The 20,339-nt window shown below is 50.0% G+C and overlaps 1 long non-coding RNA gene across 1 annotated transcript; it reads right to left on the bottom strand.

The window, feature by feature from the left end:
* Positions 1-16,069: 16,069 nt before the first annotated feature.
* On the bottom strand, positions 16,070-18,419 carry LOC147109630 (uncharacterized). The gene is made up of 2 exons (XR_015080324.1): positions 18,336-18,419; positions 16,070-18,245 (listed from the first exon to the last, which is right to left on the bottom strand). It is a non-coding gene; the product is annotated as an uncharacterized LOC147109630 (long non-coding RNA).
* Between the last annotated feature and the right edge of the window lie 1,920 nt (positions 18,420-20,339).

Genomic DNA, 20,339 nt, shown 5'->3' with positions numbered 1-20,339 from the left:
AAAGACTTGCAGACCGCGCCAGCTTTAGGGGCCATAGATGGGGGGGAAAGAGTTTTTCCTGGAGGTAGCAGCCAGCGGGGACAGCCTGAGTGCTGTGCGGCTCCAAGAGCGGCACGGCTGGCTGTGGCCGGTGGCCTACTCCTCCAGGATACTCACAGATGTGGAAAGGAGCTATTCCAATTGTGAGCGGCATCTTTTGGCCACACATTGGGCTGTGAAAAGATCATTGATCTTCACAGGCACCTCTCCCATCACCCTCCTCACCCATCACACACCAGCGCCAGATGCTTCTGGACGGGAGGATCAAGGATGGAACAGTGAGCATTGCCCGCATTGCCCGCTGGACCTTACTCCTCTCACAGATGGATCTGAAGGTGAAGGGTCTCTGTGAGCCAAAGCTCGCAGCCAACATGGTATATCCTGGAACAGCCCATCGGTGTTCCATTGAAGGGGTTTGGGAAGTAAACATAGGTTTACGGGCCGGGATACATCCCACAAGCCACGAATTCTATGTAGACGGTTCCAGCACGGTATCTGCTGGTGAGCGTCTCACGGGGTGTGGAATTTACGACCCAGTGGCAAACATTGCCCTGGCGATTAAGCTCCCCAGCACCATGAGTGCCCAGCAGGCTGAACTGTCCGCGGTGGTGTACGTTGTTACACACCCCGAAATCTTCCCCACCCCCTACACGATTTGCTCGGACAGCATGTTCATGCGCAATTTGTGTACGGAGTACCTAGCCATCTGGTCCCGTCACGGATACACCTCCGCTGACGGGAGACCCCTCACAGTAAAGCCCCTGCTGGAAAAGATCCTGGCAGCAGTGGGGGAGGAAGGGGAGGTTTTCATCCACAAGGTGAAGGCCCATTCCTCCACAGAACTCTGCGGCCCAGGCAACCAGTAGGCTGACTTGCTCGCCAAGGAGGGTGCCCGCACAGGCACTTTCTGGGGCCCATTTGGGTCCAGACCCATGGCGGTGGTCAGAGGTAGGGACGGGACCCAAGGGAGTGTAGGGGTAGCATTAGCCCCGGACCTTAAGACGGTCCAAGCCCAAGACCCTGTCCTCAAAGCAGTCCTCAGTGCTGCAGCTGAGGGAAAGGGAGTAGAAGGTCCGTAAGGCACAGCGACCTTCTCCGTTAAAGAGGGTATGCTGTTCCGGGGGGGACAGTGGGTTATGCCGCAGCAGCACTGGAGGGAATTCCTTTAACTGGCCCATAAGGGTCCAGGAGTGGGACATCCCGGGCCTGAGACCACCTGGCAATGGGTGGAACAGGCAGGATGGTGGCCGGGACTCAGGGACGATGTCCGCGAGTCCTGTGCAGGCTGCCTTGTGTATGCTGCGAACAACCCTGACCCCCACAAAAGGAAGGTACCTATGGGACACGTCAGGAGGGTAGAGGGACCATGGCAGTCGATACAAGTCGACTACATTGGGCCCCTGCCCACCGCCCAGGGAGGCTGTAAGTACTGCCTAGTCCTGGTGGACGTGTTTACCAAGTGGGTAGAGGCTTTTCCCTGCAGAACTGCCACAGCTCTGGGTACTGCCAGGATCCTGGTCCGGGAAGTGTTCTTGAGGTGGGGACTATCACAGTTTATGGAGTCCGACCAAGGGAGCCACTTCACCAGACAGGTGATGCAGAACACCCTGATGCTGCTAGACATTGAGGGGAAATGGCACGTGGCCCACAACCCCCAGTCATCCGGGATTGTAGAACGTATGAATCGGACCCTCAAAGAAAGGTTAAGAAAGGAAACGGTGGACTCGCCCCGTAAATGGGCCGAGGTCATACTGTTGGTTTTGATGGGGATCCGGGCCAGCCAATCTAAAAGCATGGGGTATTCCCTGTACGAGTTAATGACTGGCAGGGTTATGCAGACCCCCACCCATGTACTAGCCCCGGTTCTGTTTAATAAAATCTTGAGTTTTGCTTACATCCAAACCACCTGTCTACTTGAGTATTTTCTGTATCACTACCTGTACCGAAGTCCGGTGTCAAGAAACTCAGGGGCGTGGGAGTGATTCGAACTGCTCACGGGCAGTCAGAGGCATAACTGACTGGGCTCACGCGCCACGCCCTACACGCCTTCTTGAACCGCTGCAGTCCGAGTGGTGAAAGTGCTGTTAGGGTGGGAGTTCCAGGATTTTGTCCCAGCAACTGGGGACTGTGTGAGAGAGAGAGAGAGACTTGGGGAGAGAGAGACTGGGGGAGAGAGAGAGACTGGGGAGAGAGAGAGAGAGACTGGGGCGAGAGAGAGAGATACTGGGGGAGAGAGAGAGACTGGGGAGACAGAGAGAGACTGGGGGAGAGAGAGAGACTGGGGGGAGAGAGAGAGAGAGAGACTGGGGAGAGAGAGAGACTGGGGAGAGAGAGGGAGAGACTGGGGAGGGAGAGAGAGAGACTGGGGAGAGAGAGAGAGAGAGAGAGAGAATGGGGAGAGAGAGTGAGGCTGGGGAGAGAGAGAGACTGGGGAGAGAGAGATATATACTGGGGAGGGAGACAGAGAGAGACTGGGGAGAGAGAGAGACTGGGGAGAAAGAGAGAGAGTGGGGAGAGAGAGACTGGGGAGGGAGAGAGAGAAAGACTGGGGAGAGAGAGAGAGAGACTGGTGGAGAGAGAGACTGGGGAGAGAGAGAGAATGGGGGATGAGAGAGAGATAGTGAGGAGAGAGAGAGGGAAAGGGGAGAGAGAGACTGGAGAGAGAGAGAGAGAGAGACGGAGTGAGAGAGAGACTGGGGAGAGATAGAGACTGGGGTGAAAGAGAGAGGGAGAGACTAGAGAGAGAGAGCGAGAGACTGGGAGAGAGAGAGCCTCGGGAGAGTGAGAAACAGGGGGGAGAGAGAGACGGGGAGAGAGACTGGGGGAGAGCGAGACTGGTGAGGGAGCGAGACTGTGGGAGAGAGACTGGGGGAGAGCGAGACTGGGCAAGAGAGCGAGACCTTGGGAGAGAGAGAGACTGGGGAGAGAGCGAGAGGGAGAGCCTGGGGAGCGAGAGAGAGACTGTGGGGGGAGAGAGAGGTAGACGGGGATGAAAGAGAGAGAGTGACTTTTTAAAATTTGTTTCTATGGGATGTGGCGTCACTGGCAAGGCCAGCATTTATTGCCCATCCCTAATTGTCCTTGAGAAGGTGGTGGTGAGCCGCCTTCTTGAACCGCTGCAGTCCGCGTGGTGAAGGTACTTCCACAGAGTTGTTAGGTTGGGAGTTCCAGGATTTTGACCCAGCGACTGGGGACTGGGGGAGAGTGAGAAAGAGTCTGGGAGAGAGAGAGAGGCACGGCTGGGGAGAGAGAGAGAGAGAGACTGGGGGAGAGAGAGAGAGACTGGGGAGAGAGAGAGAAAGACTGGGGGAGAGAGATAGAGAGACGGGGAGAGAGAGACTGGGGAGAGAGAGAGACACTGAGGGAGAGAGAGAGAGACTGGGGGAGAGAGAGACTGGGGAGAGAGGGAGAGAGACTGGGAGGGAGAGAGATGGGGAGAGAGAGACTGGAGGAGAGAGAGACTGGGGAGAGAGAGACTGGGGACAGAGAGAGACTGGGGACAGAGAGAGACTGGGTGAGTGAGAGAGAGACTGGTGAAGAGAGAGACTGAGGAGAGAGAGAGAGACTGGGGAGAGAGAGAGAGACTGGGGAGAGAGAGAGGAAAACTGTACCTTTTTGCTATGTAAGCTTTGGCAATATGGTTCTCTGTAAACTTTCATGCCAATAAAGCATTTTAATTGGAATTGGAATTGGAATTGGACTGGTGGGAGAAAGAGAGAGAGAGACTTGTCGTGTATTGAGTGCAAGTCTGACACCAGTCAATACTGTGGTGTATGTAACCTGTTCCACCTTAAGAGAACTACCTTAAGAGATGTACTACTTTCTCTTGGCTGCTGTATACTGTAATACCAGTGGTGACCACACTGGTATCTAAGTGTTGTGTAGGGATTTGCTGGGCAGTTCAGCCCTGACCTCCGAATAATAAAGAGCTGTTAAAGTTATTCTTGTGGTCTGTGTCCAGTGATTTATAATAAGCATAACTGGGACACACAGACTTAACAGTGGCGACGAGTCTGATCTTACCCTGCGGCAGTTTTACATCCAAGGCAGCTTCGTCCTCAGAACGGGCGTCGAGAACAGGCATCCGCCCTCATCATCCTGCTGAGCACCATCGCACGGGAGGCATCGAAAACCCGGGTTAAAAAGAAAAATTCTGACCACGAAGCCCTCCATCAGCGACAGGCAGTGATCATCCCTTCTACCACGGTGGTGGGTAAGCCGATCAGCGACACGAGCAGAAAGTCGGCCGCGTTGACTGTGGAGTGGGGGAGGGAAAACGGAGGAAAAAGGGCGGAGAACTCGACCACGGCCGATGAAAAGGGCCGGGCTGCAATCGAGGCCGAGAGGCGCAGCGACTGGGGCAGCTTAAGGCACGAGAGCCGCGGAGAACTCAAACGCAGCCGGTGTAAAGGACCGGGCTGCATGCGGGGCTGAGAGGCGCAACAGCAGGGGAAGCGTGAATGCCCACGGGAACCGCGGAGGAGTAAAAGCAGCGTCGGGGAATTGAGAACCGCTGGAGAGGCGAGAACGGCAGCAGCATGGCAATCGCCATTGCAGCCAGCGGGGGAAGAAGGCAAACGCGGGAATCCGCCATTGTAGTCGGCGGGGGAAGAAGACGAGCGCGGGAAAGACCGCCAAGCGCGGGAAGCCGCCATTTTAGTAGGCGGGGGAAGAAGACAAGCGCGGGAAGCCGCCATTTTGAGAAAAAGAAAAATTTAAAAACTTGCAAGGATGCCTAAACATGGGAACATTAATGCCTTTGATAGCGATATCGAAGATTGGACCACGTATGTAGAACGCATGGAAGTTTATTGTAAAGCAAATAAGGTACCAGATGATGAGAAAGCACTAACCTTATTAAGCTCAATGGGTGCGAAGACATACGGGCTATTGAAGCACCTTCTGTCACCAGATAAACCGACGGATCAGACTTTTGCGAATATTGTTACTGTCCTGAAAAATCATTTAAACCCCATGCGCTGTTGATAGCGGAACGATTTAAATTTTACAGAAGAACGCAGCTGAAAGACGAAAGCAACACTGAATTTTTAATTCAACTGCGTAAGCTATCAAAGTACTGTCAGTTTGGAACAGGACTAGCAGATGCGCTGAGAGATAAATTTGTGTGTGGATTGTTAAAAGAAGGAACACAAAAGCGACTGCTTGAGAAGAATGATCTTACGCTTGATAAAGCTGTCACTATTGCAGCATCGCACGAAGCCGCAGCGAGAGGCACTGCGGAAATGCAGCTACGGTCACCGGAACTCAGCACCAATCAAATGGTCTTGGGTACAGTAAAATGTTATCGTTGTGGGAAGACAACGCACGATCAGAACCAGTGCTGGTTCAAAAATCAGGAATGCAGAAAATGTGGCAGGCTTGGTCACATAGCTAAAGTATGCCGGTCAGGAAAGAAGACCAGCAACAAAAAGTCACCGCAGGGAAAAGTACAGAAAGGTACACAAGGTGACAGAGAACAGTTCGAACGAACAGAAGTCAAATTCAGACTCCAGCAGTAATGAACTGGGTAGTCTAAGAGTACACAATGTTGGTAATGAAGCAGACCTCCAAACAATCTGGATCGCACTTCAGATAGCAGGAGTCCAAGTGAAGATGGAATTGGACACTGGATCGGCATTGACGGTCATGAATAAGCAAGATTACAAAAGGTTATTCCCACATATTCCCCTACGGGATACGGAGATTGTATTGAAAACATACACGGGGCAAAGGGTATACCCCATAGGGAAGATAGAGGTAAAGGTGGTCCACAAGGGCAAAGAAAGCCGAGGAATGGACTTATATGTGCTACCTGAGGGAGGTCCACCACTACTGGGACGGGAGTGGATTAGGAAAATAAATATGGACTGGCATTCCTTAAAAGCACTAACGGTAGATTCCGGTAAAAAAGATGTCAAGCCTAAACGATTGTCCAGAATATTGGACGATGCTAAAGAGGTGTTCCAACAGGGACTGGGAACACTGAGAGGAATTATAGCAAACATCAAGGTTGAAGAACATGCAAACCCGAAATTTTTCAAAGCCAGACCGGTACCTTATGCGATACGACCTGCTGTGGAAGCTGAGCTGGAAGGGCTAGAACGTTCAGGAGTACTGTCTAAGGTAGACTGGAGTGAGTGGGCCACACCCATTGTCCCCATCATGAAGCGTTCATCGAGCAACAAGCCGGGGGAACCGGGGAAGGTTCGCATCTGTGGAGATTTCAAGATCACTGTTAATCCGGTGCTTCACACGGTGCAGTATCCGCTTCCGCAGATTGAGGATACCTTTGCTTCGTTGTCTGGCGAGAAACACTTCACCAAGATAGACCTGGCGCAGGCGTACTTACAGATGGAAGTTGAGGAAGAGTCACGCCAGTATCTCACGATCAACACACATAGAGGCTTGTACCGGTATAATAGACTGGTTTTTGGAGTGGCATCGGCTCCAGCAATTTGGCAGAGGGCCATGGAGCAGGTATTACAGGGAATTCCAGGCACACAATGTTACCTGGACGATATTCTGATTACAGGAGATGATGACGAGGAACACCTTGCAAATTTGGAACTGGTGTTCACCAAATTGAAAGAATATGGACTTCGAGTTAATCGCCAGTAATGTGAGTTCTTTCAGAAGCGGATCTCGTACTGTGGTCATGTCATTGACCAGGAGGGGCTTCATAAGTCTCCTGACAAGATCGAAGCTGTTGTGAAGGCTCCCGCTCCGGATAATGTATCCCAGTTGAGGTCGTTCCTAGGGTTGATTAACTATTACCATAAGTTTCTGCCAAATTTATCCACGGTGCTGCACCCGCTGAACGCTCTTTTGCAGAAGGGAGTACCATGGAAGTGGAGCGAGGACTGTAAGAGGGCCTTTCACAAAAGCAAGGCATTGATCACCTCAGAGGAAGTGTTGGCTCACTTCAACCCAACGCTGCCTATTCGTTTGGCTTGTGATGCTTCTCCATATGGTATTGGGGCAGTACTCTCACACAAGTTGCCAAATGGCCTGGAGAGGCCAGTTGCGTTCGCATCCAGATCATTGACCTCCGCTGAGCGCAACTATGCTCAGGTAGATAGGGAGGCTCTCAGCCTTGTGTGGGGAGTAAAGAAGTTTAATCATTACCTGCAGGGTCAAAAGTTTACGCTTCTGACAGACCACCAGCCGTTGGTATCCATTTTTAACCCTAAGAAGGGTGTTTCGGTGATGACAGCACAGATACTCCAGAGATGGTCCCTTTTCCTAGGGGCACATCAATATCAGATCGAATTCAAAGGTACAAAGCAGCATGGTAATGCTGATGGGCTGTCGCGCATGCCACTACCTACAGAGGAGGAGGCACCGACGGTTGACCCTGTTGAGTTATTTCACTCGACCATCATCGAATGTTTACCAGTCACCAATGCAAGTATTGAAAGAGAAACCAGGAATGACCCGACACTGTCCCGGGTCTACGAAGTGACAGTGAAGGGATGGCCAGCACATGGTGATCCACTGTTACCGGCATTCTCAGCAAGACAAGAACAGCTGTCCGTCTGTCAAGGAACATTGATGTATGGAACAAGGGTGATTATTCCTCCTAAGTTAAGAGAGAGAGTTCTAAAGGAACTGCATGAAGGTCATCTGGGGGGAGTCAAGATGAAAAGCCTTGCTAGGGCTTATGTGTGGTGGCCGGGTATCGACCAACAGATAGAGGATCTGACGAAAAGCTGCTCAGGGTGCCAAAAAGTGCAAAATGCACCTCCGATTGCACCGCTGCATCCATGGGAATGGCCTTCAACCCCATGGCAACGTGTACATATTGACTTTGCTGGTCCATTCATGGACTCCATGTTTTTAATTGCGGTGGACGCACATTCTAAATGGCCAGAAGTGATTAAGATGACTACCACTACCTCGGAAAAGACGATCGCGGTGCTAAGAACGATATTTGCAAGAAATGGATTGCCAGAACAAATATGTTCAGACAACGGACCGCAGTTCGTGTCAGAAGAATTCCAGACATTCATGAAGAAGAATGGGGTGAAACATTATACCTCTGCCCCATATAATCCAGCTACAAACGGGTTGGCCGAGAGATTTGTACAAACGTTCAAAAAAGCAATAAAGGCCATGAGCGAAGATCAGATTCCACTACAACACAAGGTGGACAAATTCCTACTGGCATATCGAAATGCCACTCATGCAGTGACAAACCAAAGTCCTGCCATGATGTTCTATAACAGAAGGTTGCGGTCCAGGTTGGACTTGTTAAAACCAAATGTGCGGAGGGAAGTTGAAAACAAACAGTTCCAGCATATAAATAACAAGACCACTCGGAGTTTTGAAATAGGACTACCAGTGTTAGCCCGGGACTATAAAAACGAGAAATGGCAATCTGGAACAATTCGGGCCAGACAAGGACCCCTGACGTACACGGTAGATATTGGTGAAAATGTAATACGGCGTCATGCTGACCAACTGGTAGAATCGAGAACAAGGGTCGAACCCATGGTTACGGCAGAGACAACCGTGGAAGAAGTTAGTGAACCTGAAGCATCTACCTCCGAAGTGAATGTACCTGATGATGATGTCCAATCCATAAGAGACCAACTAGATGGGTCACCCCAGCAACGAAAATCAGAGACCCCTGAAAGGCGTTATCCAACTCGAATCAGGAGGCCTCCTCAGAGACTGAATCTTTGAACTGTTTTGCATGAAGTTGTATATATATATGTTATTATGTTATGTTAAATGGGGATATAACTTAAGCTAAAAAGGGAGGATTGTGGTGTATGTAACCTGTTCCACCTTAAGAGAACTACCTTAAGAGATGTACTACTTTCTCTTGGCTGCTGTATACTGTAATACCGGTGGTGGCCATACCGGTATATAAGTGTTGTGTAGGGATTTGCTGGGCAGTTCAGCCCTGACCTCCGAATAGTAAAGACCTGTTAAAGTTATTCTTGTGGTCAGTGTCCAGTGATTTATAATAAGCATAACTGGGACACACAGACTTAACAAATACGGTAATGTAATGTGCATTGCATTATGGGAATTACCCGGGAAAACAGCAGTCGGCCATTTTACGCAATAAAGTAAACATCGCAGTTATAAGCCTGTCTGCCTGACTCTGATTTAATTCAACGTATCTACATGCTCGATTGAACGCATTAAAGCATAGATACAACATTGGCGATGAGGATAACGAGCGGAATCATTTTAGTTAGGTAGTTGCCCAAGTTTTAGTTAGCTAGGATGGAGAAGACCGGCCTTCAAAATTTTGCATGCTTCGCCGAGCCAGCCACGTTGGGTCCAAGATGGACGAGGTGGTTAACATCTTTTGAGCTTTATGCCGACGGCAAAGGACTCATTATCGACGATACCTCTACAGGTGCCACAAAGCAGAGGAGAAGAGCTTTACTTCTACACCTAGCAGGACCAGATGTCCAGGATATCTTTTCGACTCTTCCGGACACAGGAGAGTCAGCAGACTACACGGCGGCGGTTAGTGCTTTGAATCACTACTTCGTGCCCCAGGTCAACGCAGCATTTGCTAGACAGATTTTTAATAAGTTGTCCCAGAAGACAGGTGAGACTGTGCAACAATTTGCTACTCGCTTGCGGCAGGCTGCTAAAGACTGTGCTTTTGGGGGGGATGTGGATAATCAAATAAGAGACGCTATCCTGAGTAGGTGCACGTCAGCCTATGTGCGGAGGAAATTGCTAGAGGAAGGGCAAGGTCTAACGCTCGCCCGCACGTTACAATTGGCCTCACAATGTGAAAACGTCGAGGAGCAGATGTCAGCCATGTCATGTACAGAGAAGGCGGAGACAGATACTGTCCGTCGTGGTACACGGAAAAGAGGGTATTATGCGAAAAGCTCGACAGAGAAACCGAAGGGAAATGGTGATAGGAACGAAAGGAAATGTTATAGATGTGGACACAGATCACATGGGCAGAGATCCAAAATGCCCAGCACGCGGACAGGCATGTCATAAGTGCAAGGGAAAGGATCATTTCTCCAAAGTATGCCGCACAAAGGGTGCAAAGAAACACAGTGTGAACAATGTAGAGGAACAAAATGACTTTGCATTTGCTGTTACTGGAAATAATGTGACAGAGAGACTTACCTTTTGTGTGGGGGGAGTAAACCTGAGAATGTTAATTGATTCGGGTGCAACTAGTAATGTGATAAATGAGAATACATGGGAAGGATTAAAGTCAGAACACATTAAGTGTCAGTCACTTATCCCTAAGACAGAGAGAAAGTTATTCTCTTATGCTTCTAGCCGACCACTGTCAGTTAAATGTGCATTCACATGTGAGATTACAATAGGTAAGAGAACTGAGCAGGCGGAGTTCATTGTGGTTAAAGGCCATGGAGAGCTGTTGCTAGGAAGGGAGACAGCCATGAAACTGGGAGTTTTAAAAATAGGCGCAGATGTCTCAGCTGTGGTAGATGTAAGACAGCTACTAGAACAGCGGTATCCAAAGGTGTTCCAGGGAGTAGGAAGGCTGAACACAAAACAGATCAGTTTGTATATCGACCCACAAGTGAAGCCTGTGGCCCAGCCACTCAGGCGTATACCATTCAACTTAAGGGGGGCAGTAGAGGCCAAAATAAAACAATTGAGGGACATGGACATTATCGAACCTGTAACTGGTCTTACCCTATGGTTAAGTCCTGTGGTTATTGTACCAAAAGCGGATAAGGATGTAAGGTTATGCCTAGACATGAGACGAGCAAACCAGGCAATAGTGAGGGAACGATATCCAATCCCCACCGTTGATGAGATACTCCAAGGTATGAACGGCTCAACGGTGTTTAGTAAGCTAGACCTGAAATGGGGTTATCACCAGTTAGAACTGACCCCTGAGTCACGAGAAATTACAACGTTTGCAGTACATAATGGAATATACAGGTACAAGAGGTTGATATTTGGTGTATCCTCAGCTAGTGAGCAATATCAGCATGAGATAGCTAATGCCTTAGCTGGAATAGAGGGTGTTGAAAACATCTCAGACGACATTATCGTGCATGCATATGACCAGGAAACGCACGACAGACGCCTGCACGCTGTCATGACCAGACTAATGGAAAGTGGACTGACACTAAACTCAGAGAAGTGCCAATTCAACATGGACCGATTGATTTTCATGGGAACCCTGTTGTCTGAAAAGGGCATCGGACCAACAGAAGAGAGAGTGCGAGCAGTGGCAGAAGCTCGGGAACCAGAGAATGCTACAGAGGGGAGGAGTTTCTTGGGACTCGTTGGGTACAGTAGCAGATTCATCCCACAGTTTGCAATGCTATCAGAGCCACTGCGATGCCTGACGAGAAAAGACACACCATTTAAATTTGGATCACAACAGAGACAGTCATTCAGTGCACTCAAGAAAGAGTTGGCCAGAGCTGGCACTTTAGCATATTTTGATAAGGACGCACCAACCAAGGTGATAGCAGATGCCAGTCCTGTAGGTTTAGGCGCAGTACTAGTTCAGGACCAACAGGGACAAGAGGTGCCAATATGCTATGTAAGTCGTAGTTTAACAGACTGTGAGAGGAAATACTCTCAAACAGAGAGAGAGGCCTTAGCTCTTGTATGGGCTTGTGAGAGGCTGCATCCATATGTGTATGGCCGAAAATTTAACTTGGTAACTGACCATAAGCCATTACAAGTGATATACGGCCCACACTCTAAACCCTGTGCCCGTATAGAGAGATGGGTACTTAGATTACAGCCGTACGATTTTAAGGTGATACACATTCCAGGCAAGCAAAACATTGCAGACCCACTGTCACAATTGCTGGGGGACACAGCAAAACAGGAGAGACATTCTCATGGCTCAGATGAATACGTGAGATTTGTAGCTGTGAGTGCGACACCAAAAGCACTCACTGCTAGAGAGGTGGAGGAAGCCTCTGCTACCGACCCAGAGCTGATTGAGGTACGGAAGGCAATCACAAACGGACATTTTGAGAACTGTAAAGCTTATGCAGCAATTGCAAATGAGCTGTGCGTAGTGGGGTACCTAGTTCTTCGGGGAACACGCATCGCGCTACCCACAGTGTTACACGCACGAGTCTTGGTGTTAGCACATTAAGGACACTTGGGAATAGTTGGAACAAGCAACATCTCAGAACCAAGGTTTGGTGGCCTGGCATGGACAAGGCAGCTGAAAAACACTGTAAAGCGTGCCACGGCTGTCAGATAGTAGCCAGACCCGACCCACCTGAACCGTTGAGACCAACACCATTATCGGAGGGCCCCTAGCAGGATGTAGCTACAGACTTACTGGGACCCTTGCCATCCAACCACTCCATTCTTGTGGTAGTTGATTATTATAGTCGCTACTATGAATACGACATCATGACCTCCACAACAACAGAGAAGGTTATTGATAGTTTAGAGTCAATCTTCAGCCGTCATGGTTTGCCAATCACCTGCAAATCTGATAATGGTCCCCAATTCAGATCTGAATTATTCAAAGAATACTGTGAAAACAACGGGATCAAACACCTGAAAATGACAGCAAAATGGGCTCAGGCTAACCGAGAAGTCGAGCGCCAGAATGCATCGCTGATGAAGAGAATCAGAATTGCTCAGTCAGAAGGACTAGATTGGAAACATGAACTTAGAAAATATGTGACTGCGTACAGGAGCATTGGCCATGCCACGACAGGAAAGAGCCCAGCAGAGCTGCTCTTTAAATGGAAAATGAGAGGAAAGCTGCCAGACATCACAGAGTCGCGCGCAGACATGGAAGTACGTGACCGGGACGCAGAACAAAAAGGCAAGTCCAAACTGTACGCAGATGAACAGCGGAGAACACAATACTCAGAGGTGGAAGTTGGCGACATGGTGCTGGTACGGCAGGACAAAGTGGACAAGTTCACTGTTGTGTCCGTCAGTAATAAGACACAAGACTGCAGGAGAACGGTACAACAGGTGTTTACTCAATGTGGCTCACTCTGGAACTGAACTGTACAGATTACTACTCAGTGCTATATACAGGTGTGGTTACTGCCGGTACTGCAGTATACATGAGCTGTAAAAAGTAGTTCCCCCCTTAAAGGTATATACATTCTATATATACACATTACAATTCCTCCCCTTTTAGATTAACAGTACCATAACACTCATTTAACAATTAAATATCAAACTAATTACAATTAACACTTTTAACATACAAATTTATCTGAAAATAGTCCATTTATATATTCAGTCTTTGGGGAGGCTTCCTGATCCTTTATGGATAACGCCTTTCGAGTGTCTCGCTCTTGGTGCAGAGGCGATTCTGGCACCCTGTCGTCGGTTGGGTCATCAGCTTCCGATGCTACTGTTTGAGGTAGATGCGACCTGTACATCAGGTTCCTCACCAGGTACGTATGGGCGAGACATGGGGTTGACTTGTTCCTGTGACTCTAGGATCTGGTCAGCATGGCGTCTCACGATGTTCTCCCCAACGTCCACTGTGTACATTAGTGGGCCCTGCCGTGTGCATATCGTTCCTGGCTGCCATTTTTCTGTTCGGTAGTCGCGGGCCAAGACTGGTTGCCCTACATTGAAGCTCCTTGTTGGCTTCTCATGGATGTGCTGGAATTGCTTACTCTCAACATCTCTTCGTACATTTGGTCTGAGCAAATCCAGGCGAGATCTTAACCTTCGGTTAAAGAACATCATGGCCGGGGCCTGGTTGGTGACTGCATGTGTCGCATTCTGGTAGGCGAACAGGAAATTGTCCAACTTATGCTGCAGCGGAATGTTGTCATTGTACATAGCCTTTATTGCCTTCTTAAAGGTTTGTACGAACCTCTCAGCCAATCCATTTGTGGCTGGATGATACAGGGCGGATGTGTAATGCCTTACCCCATTCTTCTTCATAAATCTCTGGAGCTCTTCGGACACAAACTGTGGTCCGTTATCGGAGCAAATCTGTTTTGGCAAGCTGTTCCTGGCAAAAATGGTCCGTAGGACTGCAATAGTTTTCTCCGTGGTGGTGGAGGACATTTTGATGACCTCAGGCCATTTCGAGTGTGCATCCACGGCTATTAAAAACATTGAGTCCATGAATGGACCAGCAAAATCAATAGGCACCCGTTGCCATGGAGATGAGGGCTACTCCCATGGGTGTAGAGGGGCATGTGGTGGTGCATTTTGGACTTTCTGGCATCCTGAGCAGCTCTTGGTCAGGTCCTCGACTTGTTTATCAATTCCCGGCCACCACACATAAGCCCTGGCAAGGCTTTTCATTTTTACCCCTCCCAGATGACCCTCATGAAGCTCATTGAGCGCACTATCCCTTAACTTGGGTGAAATTACCACTCGGGATCCACACATCAAGGTCCCCCGGCACACTGACAACTGTTCTCTTCTTGACGAGAATGCTGGCAACAGTGAGTCGCCATGTGCTGGCCATCCCTTCACCGTCAAATCATATACCCGAGACAGTGTTGGGTCATTTTGGGTCTCCTTTTCTATACGAGCGTTAGTTACCGGTAGGTATTCAACTATAGTCGAATGAAATATTTCGACAGGATCCACTGCTGGTGCTTCCTCCGCAGTAGGCAGTGGCAGGCGTGATAGCCCATCAGCATTTCCATGCTGTTTCGTGCCCTTATATTCAATCTCATAGTGGTGCGCCCCTAGAAAGAGTGACCATCTTTGTAGTCGTTGTGCAGTCATCACCGGAACGCCCTTCTTCGGATTAAAAATGGAGACAAGGGGCTGGTGGTCAGTCAGCAAGGTGAACTTCTGCCCGTGCAGATAGTGATTGAACTTTTTCACTCCCCACACTAGGCTGAGGGCCTCCCTGTCAATCTGGGCGTAGTTATGCTCGGCTGAGGTTAGTGATCGTGACGCAAAGGCTATTGGCCTCTCTGAGCCGTCCGAGAATTTGTGCGACAGCACCGCTCCAATGCCATAGGGTGACGCATCACACGCCAACCGAATTGGTAGTGCTGGGTTGAAATGGGCCAATACCTCTTTCGATGTGATTAGTGTTTTGCTCTTCTGGAAAGCTCGTTTACATTCATCACTCCATTTCCATGGCACCCCAGTTTGCAGTAGGGTGTTCAGTGGGTGTAGTATTGTAGACAAATTTGGCAAGAACTTATGGTAGTAGTTTACCAGCCCGAGGAACGACCTCAGTTGTGACACGTTTTCCGGTGCTGGAGCCTTGACTACTGCCTCAATCTTTTCTCGGGACTTATGTAACCCCTCTTTATCGATAACGTGGCCACAATACAAGATCTGTTTTTTAAAAAGCCCGCATTTGTGGCGGTTAGCTCAGAGCCCATATTCCTTCAATCTAGTGAGCACCTGCTCCAGGTTGGCGAGGTGATCACTGTCATTTTCGCCCGTGACCAGGATGTCGTCCAAATAACACTGGGTCCCAGGGATCCCTTGCAGAACTTGTTCCATTGCCCTTTGCCAAATAGCCGGAGCTGATGCTACTCCGAATACCAGCCGGTTGTATTGGTAGAGACCTTTATGGATGTTGATTGTGAGATATTTTTTGATGCTTCTTCTACCTCCATTTGCAGATACGCCTGGGCCAGATCAATCTTGGTGAAGCGTTTCCCTCCGGATAGCGAGGCGAAAATATCTTCAATCCGCGGAAGTGGATATTGAACGGTGTGAAGGACTGGGTTCACTGTTACCTTAAAGTCCCCACAGATGCGAACATTCCTTGGTTCCCCAGGCATGCTGCTCAATGACTTTTTCATCACAGGGACGATGGGCGTAGCCCACTCGCTCCAGTCTACCTTGGACAGTACTCCTGAACGTTCCAAACTCTCCAGCTCTGCTTCGACGGCTGGGCGGATCGCATAAGGTACCGGTCTGGCCTTAAAAAATTTTGGGCTTGCGTTTTCTTCGATTTTAATTGTTGCTGTCATGCCTTTTAGTGTTCCGAGTCCTTGCTGGAACACTTCTTGCGCGTCGGTTAGGATCTTTGACAATCGCCCAGGTGTGACGTCGTCATCCTTTTTGGCAGCCACAGTCAGTGCTTGTATGGAATGTCAATCTAGTGTCAGGGTTTGGGAGCCACGGGGCCGTATAAATACGAGGCCGTGCTCTCCGGGCGAGGTAGGATCTGGACCCAAGTGCAGAAACCAGACAAGAGACAAATATACAGTACTTTGTTTGAACTTTACTAGATTTACACATAACCAGATTAACACAAGGGACACAGCAATATACATAAGAACTAGAGACAAGAGAACTAGAGACAAGTTACAAGACGGCTAGTCAAGATAGGAACTCAGGACAGCTTCCATGAGGAAGCCCACTTGTCTATACTGAGCTTGCGACAAGCTACCACAAGGGGCAACCGGCTTGCCGAGCACAACTCCAGACAAGCTACCCCGAGGGTAATCGGCTTATCAATGCAAGGCTCAAGACAAGATCCCAACGGCTCCCACATAGCAACACGCTAGTCCAAACAGCACCTTACCAAGACAAGCAACTTAACAGTACAAGACTTAAATACATCTTAAATCCAGAGACAAGAACACAGACTTAGATACATAGCTCAAAAGGACTATGGCACAGACTTAGATACATAACTCGAGAGAACTATGGCACAGACTTAGATACATAGCTCGAGAGAACTAGAACACAGACTTAGATACATAGCTCAAGAGAACTATGGCAGCCAGCTTGTGAAGGCAAGCTGCCATAGAGGAAAGGCTAGTCACACAGAGAACCTAGTCAAGACAAGGAACATTGTCAAGACTAACACCCTAGTGAGGACTGAGCCCTGAATGAAACAACAACAGAACTTATATACCAAGAAAACCAGGTGCCACCCATAAACAGCTAACAGGCTGATTAAAAACTAACAGGGTTAGGAACAATTAACACCAGAGACTAGGAACAATTAACACAGGAGACTGACAAGTGAAGGTGCCATCTAGAGGTTACAAAAAGGAACTGACTGGCACCCTCACAGGACCCCCTCCCCAAGGAACGGCTCCTGACGTTCCAAACACAGGGCTCGAGAGAGAGACAAACAGGGCTCGAGAGGCACAGGACACGAAAGACACTGGGCGCTAAGACACTGGGCGCTAAGACACAGGACAATGATTTAAATGAACATAGAGCAAATACTTAAATTCTCTAAACTTCTGAATTAGTGGTATGGATAACCAAGTGGGGAAAAGACTTAAAGGCTTAAGCTAGATCAATCCGAAGTCACACGTGTAAAACAGAGGCAGCCACACACCCTCCAGGGCATTTAGAACCAAGTCAAAAAACTGAAAGTCTGTTTTAGTGCACATGGCGAATCTTCTTAGCTACTCAAGCAATGATATCTTCCATTCCAACTTTTCACAAACTACAGATGTTCAGAAATCTAAAGACGAAATCATCCTCTTCATCCACTAGCGGCAGGGACATGTCGTAGCAATCATATGACCAAAATCTTTATAAGCAACAGAGTCATCATTCTCCAAAGTTAACACGCTCAATGGATTATATTCCGAAGGGATCCAAGAAGGGCGAAGACTCGAGAATTTAACTTGTCCAAGAGAGCTTGAGAATTCAATTGTCCAGGAGAACTCGAGAATGTCTTATCCAGTAGAGCTCAAAAGTTTCATTTGCCCAGAAGAATAACAAAACACAACAGGGTCTTCTTCCTAGGGAACTCGAGAATTAAACACAGAAACACAGGGGGGAGTCATTTGCCCCCGAGAGCTTGAAAACTTAATTTGCCCAGGAGAACTTGAACACTTAATTTGCCCAGGAAGCTTGAGAATTTACTTGGGATTTAACGCAGAAGGCCCAGGAAAAGCTTGAAAGTTTAACACAGTAATGGTCCAGTAGCCTTGAAAGTTCACTTGAATTTAACATAGGAGACCTGAAAGTTCTCGAAAATTCTAACACAGTAGAGACTCAGGAAGCTTGAAAATTTACTTGGGATTTAACACAGAAGGCCCAGGAAGCTTGAGAATTTACTTGGGGGTCTAACAGTAGAGGCCCAAGAGACTTGAAAATTTACTTGGGGTTTAACACAATAGAGGCCCAGGAAGCTTGAGAGCTTTACCTGGGGGTCTAACAGTAGAGGCCCAAGAAACTTGAGAGATCAACTTGAAAATATAACAAAGGCCCAGAAAACTTGAAAGTTTGCTCAAAATTCTAACACAATGAAGGTCCAAGAGACTTGAGAGTTCACCTGGGGGGTCTAACACAATAGAGGCCCAGGAGACTTGAGAGTTCACCTGGGGGTCTAAATACAGTAACAGCCCAGGAGACTCAAATTTTACTTGAAAGTTTAACACTATGAAGGCCCAGGAGACTCGAAAGTTCACACAAAAATTTAAACACAGGAGACTTGAAATTTTAACACAGTGGGGGGTCTTACTCCTAGGAGACTCAAAAAATTGCCCAAGAGAACTGGACGCTCCTCTGAGTTTGGAGGAGCTGTCCGGCGCCCTCCACCAGCTCTCTAGGGGGAAGTCCCCGGGGCTGGACGGGCTGACCGTGGAGTTCCACAGGGCGTTCTGGGGCGTCCTGGGGGGCGACTACGTGCGGGTCCTGGGGGAATGTCTGGCGACCGGGGAGATGCCCCTCTCGTGGCGCAGGGCGGTGATCGTCCTGCTGCCTAAGAGGGGTGATCTCCGCCTCCTCAAGAACTGGCGCCCGGTCTCCCTCCTCAGCACGGATTACAAAATCTTTGCCAGGGCCATGTCTGTTCGCCTTGGCGCCGTGCTGGCCCGCATGATCCATCCCGACCAGTCCTACATGGTCCCGGGCCGGACCATTCACGATAACATCCATCTGGTCCGGGACCTGGTCCACCATTCCCAGAGGGCTGGTCTGTCGGTCGCCTTCCTTTCCCTGGATCAGGAGAAGGCGTTCGACAGGGTGGATCACGAGTATCTTTTCGGGACTCTGCGCGCTTTCGGGTTCGGGACGCATTTCGTCGCCCGGATCCGACTTCTGTACGCTGCCGCGGAGTGTCTGATTAAAGTTAACGGGTCCTTGACGGCGCCCCTTCGCTTCGGGAGGGGGGTGCGTCAGGGATGCCCCATGTCCGGCCAGTTATATGCCATTTGCGTGGAGCCTTTCCTGCGCCTCTTGCGGAAGAGGTTGGCGGGATTGGCTCTGCGAGGGCCGGGCGTGGAGGTGGTCCTCTCGGCTTACGCCGATGACGTGCTCCTCGTGGTCACGGATCCCGTTGACTTGCGGAGGATGCGGGAATGCCAGCAGATTTACTCGGACGCATCCTCCGCCAGGATCAACTGGGGGAAATGTTCTGGACTCCTGGTGGGTCAGTGGCAGGTGGACTCTCTGCCGGAGGAGTTCGGGCCCTTCGCCTGGAGCACCACGCACCTCCTCTACTTGGGAGTCTACCTCAGCCCGGCCGAGGACGCCTGGCCGGCGAACTGGCACGAGCTGGAGGCCAAAGTCACCGCTCGCTTAGGACGCTGGACAGGATTGCTCCGAGTGTTGTCCTACAGGGGTCGGGCGTTGGTCATAAACCAACTGGTGGCCGCCATGTTGTGGTACCGGTTGGTTACTCTGATCCCCCCCCCTGCGTTTGTCGCCAAGATACAGAAGAAGCTCGTCGACTTCTTCTGGAACAACAGGATGCACTGGGTCGCTGCCGCGGTTCTGAGTCTCCCGCTTAGGGAGGGCGGTCAGGCGCTGGTGTGCCTTCGCACCCAGGCTGCGACTTTCCGTCTTCGGACGCTGCAGAGATACCTGTACGTCGAGAATCCTCCGAGATGGTGTGCGCTGGCGACGCATTTCTTCCGCCAGCTGCACGGCCTCAATTACGACACGCAGCTCCTGTTTGTGAAAGTGGGCGGCAGGCGTGCCAGCCTGCGGGAGCTGCCTGTCTTTTACCAGGAACTGCTATGGGTTTGGAACTCCGTCGCCTCCAGGCGGAGCTCTCCCCCGTCAGGAGCGGCGGCTGTCCTCCGGGAGCCGCTGTTCAGGAATCCGCACCTCCACGTCCGCGAGTTCGGGTGGCTGGCGGAGCGCAGGGCTGTGCCTGGCAGGGTGACTAGAGTCGGGGACCTACTCGATGGCGGAGGAGCGGGCTGGATGGCGCCAGAGGAGCTGGCGCGACGCATGTCGTGGGTCGACGTCCGGCTCGCGGTCGATGCCATCGGGGCGGTGAAAGCGATGTTGCCCCCCGGCGCCACGAGGTGCGTCGAGGCGGCTCGGGCACGTGGGGAGATCCCGTCCGAGCTTACTCCCGTTCGGATGGAATTCCTTATCGGCGCCTTGCCCCGAGACTCCCCTCGGGGATCGGCGCCTCACAACTTGAGCCGTCTCGAGGAAATACCCTCCGTGCTTTTTCATTC

The sequence above is a fragment of the Somniosus microcephalus genome, chromosome 12 (genome assembly GCF_052327205.1).
Source record: "Somniosus microcephalus isolate GS21.2 chromosome 12, FLI_Smic_1.0, whole genome shotgun sequence".
Lineage (NCBI taxonomy): Eukaryota > Metazoa > Chordata > Chondrichthyes > Squaliformes > Somniosidae > Somniosus > Somniosus microcephalus.
The sequence above is the reverse complement of the archived record's forward strand: the minus strand, read 5'-3'. Positions and strand labels throughout refer to the sequence as shown.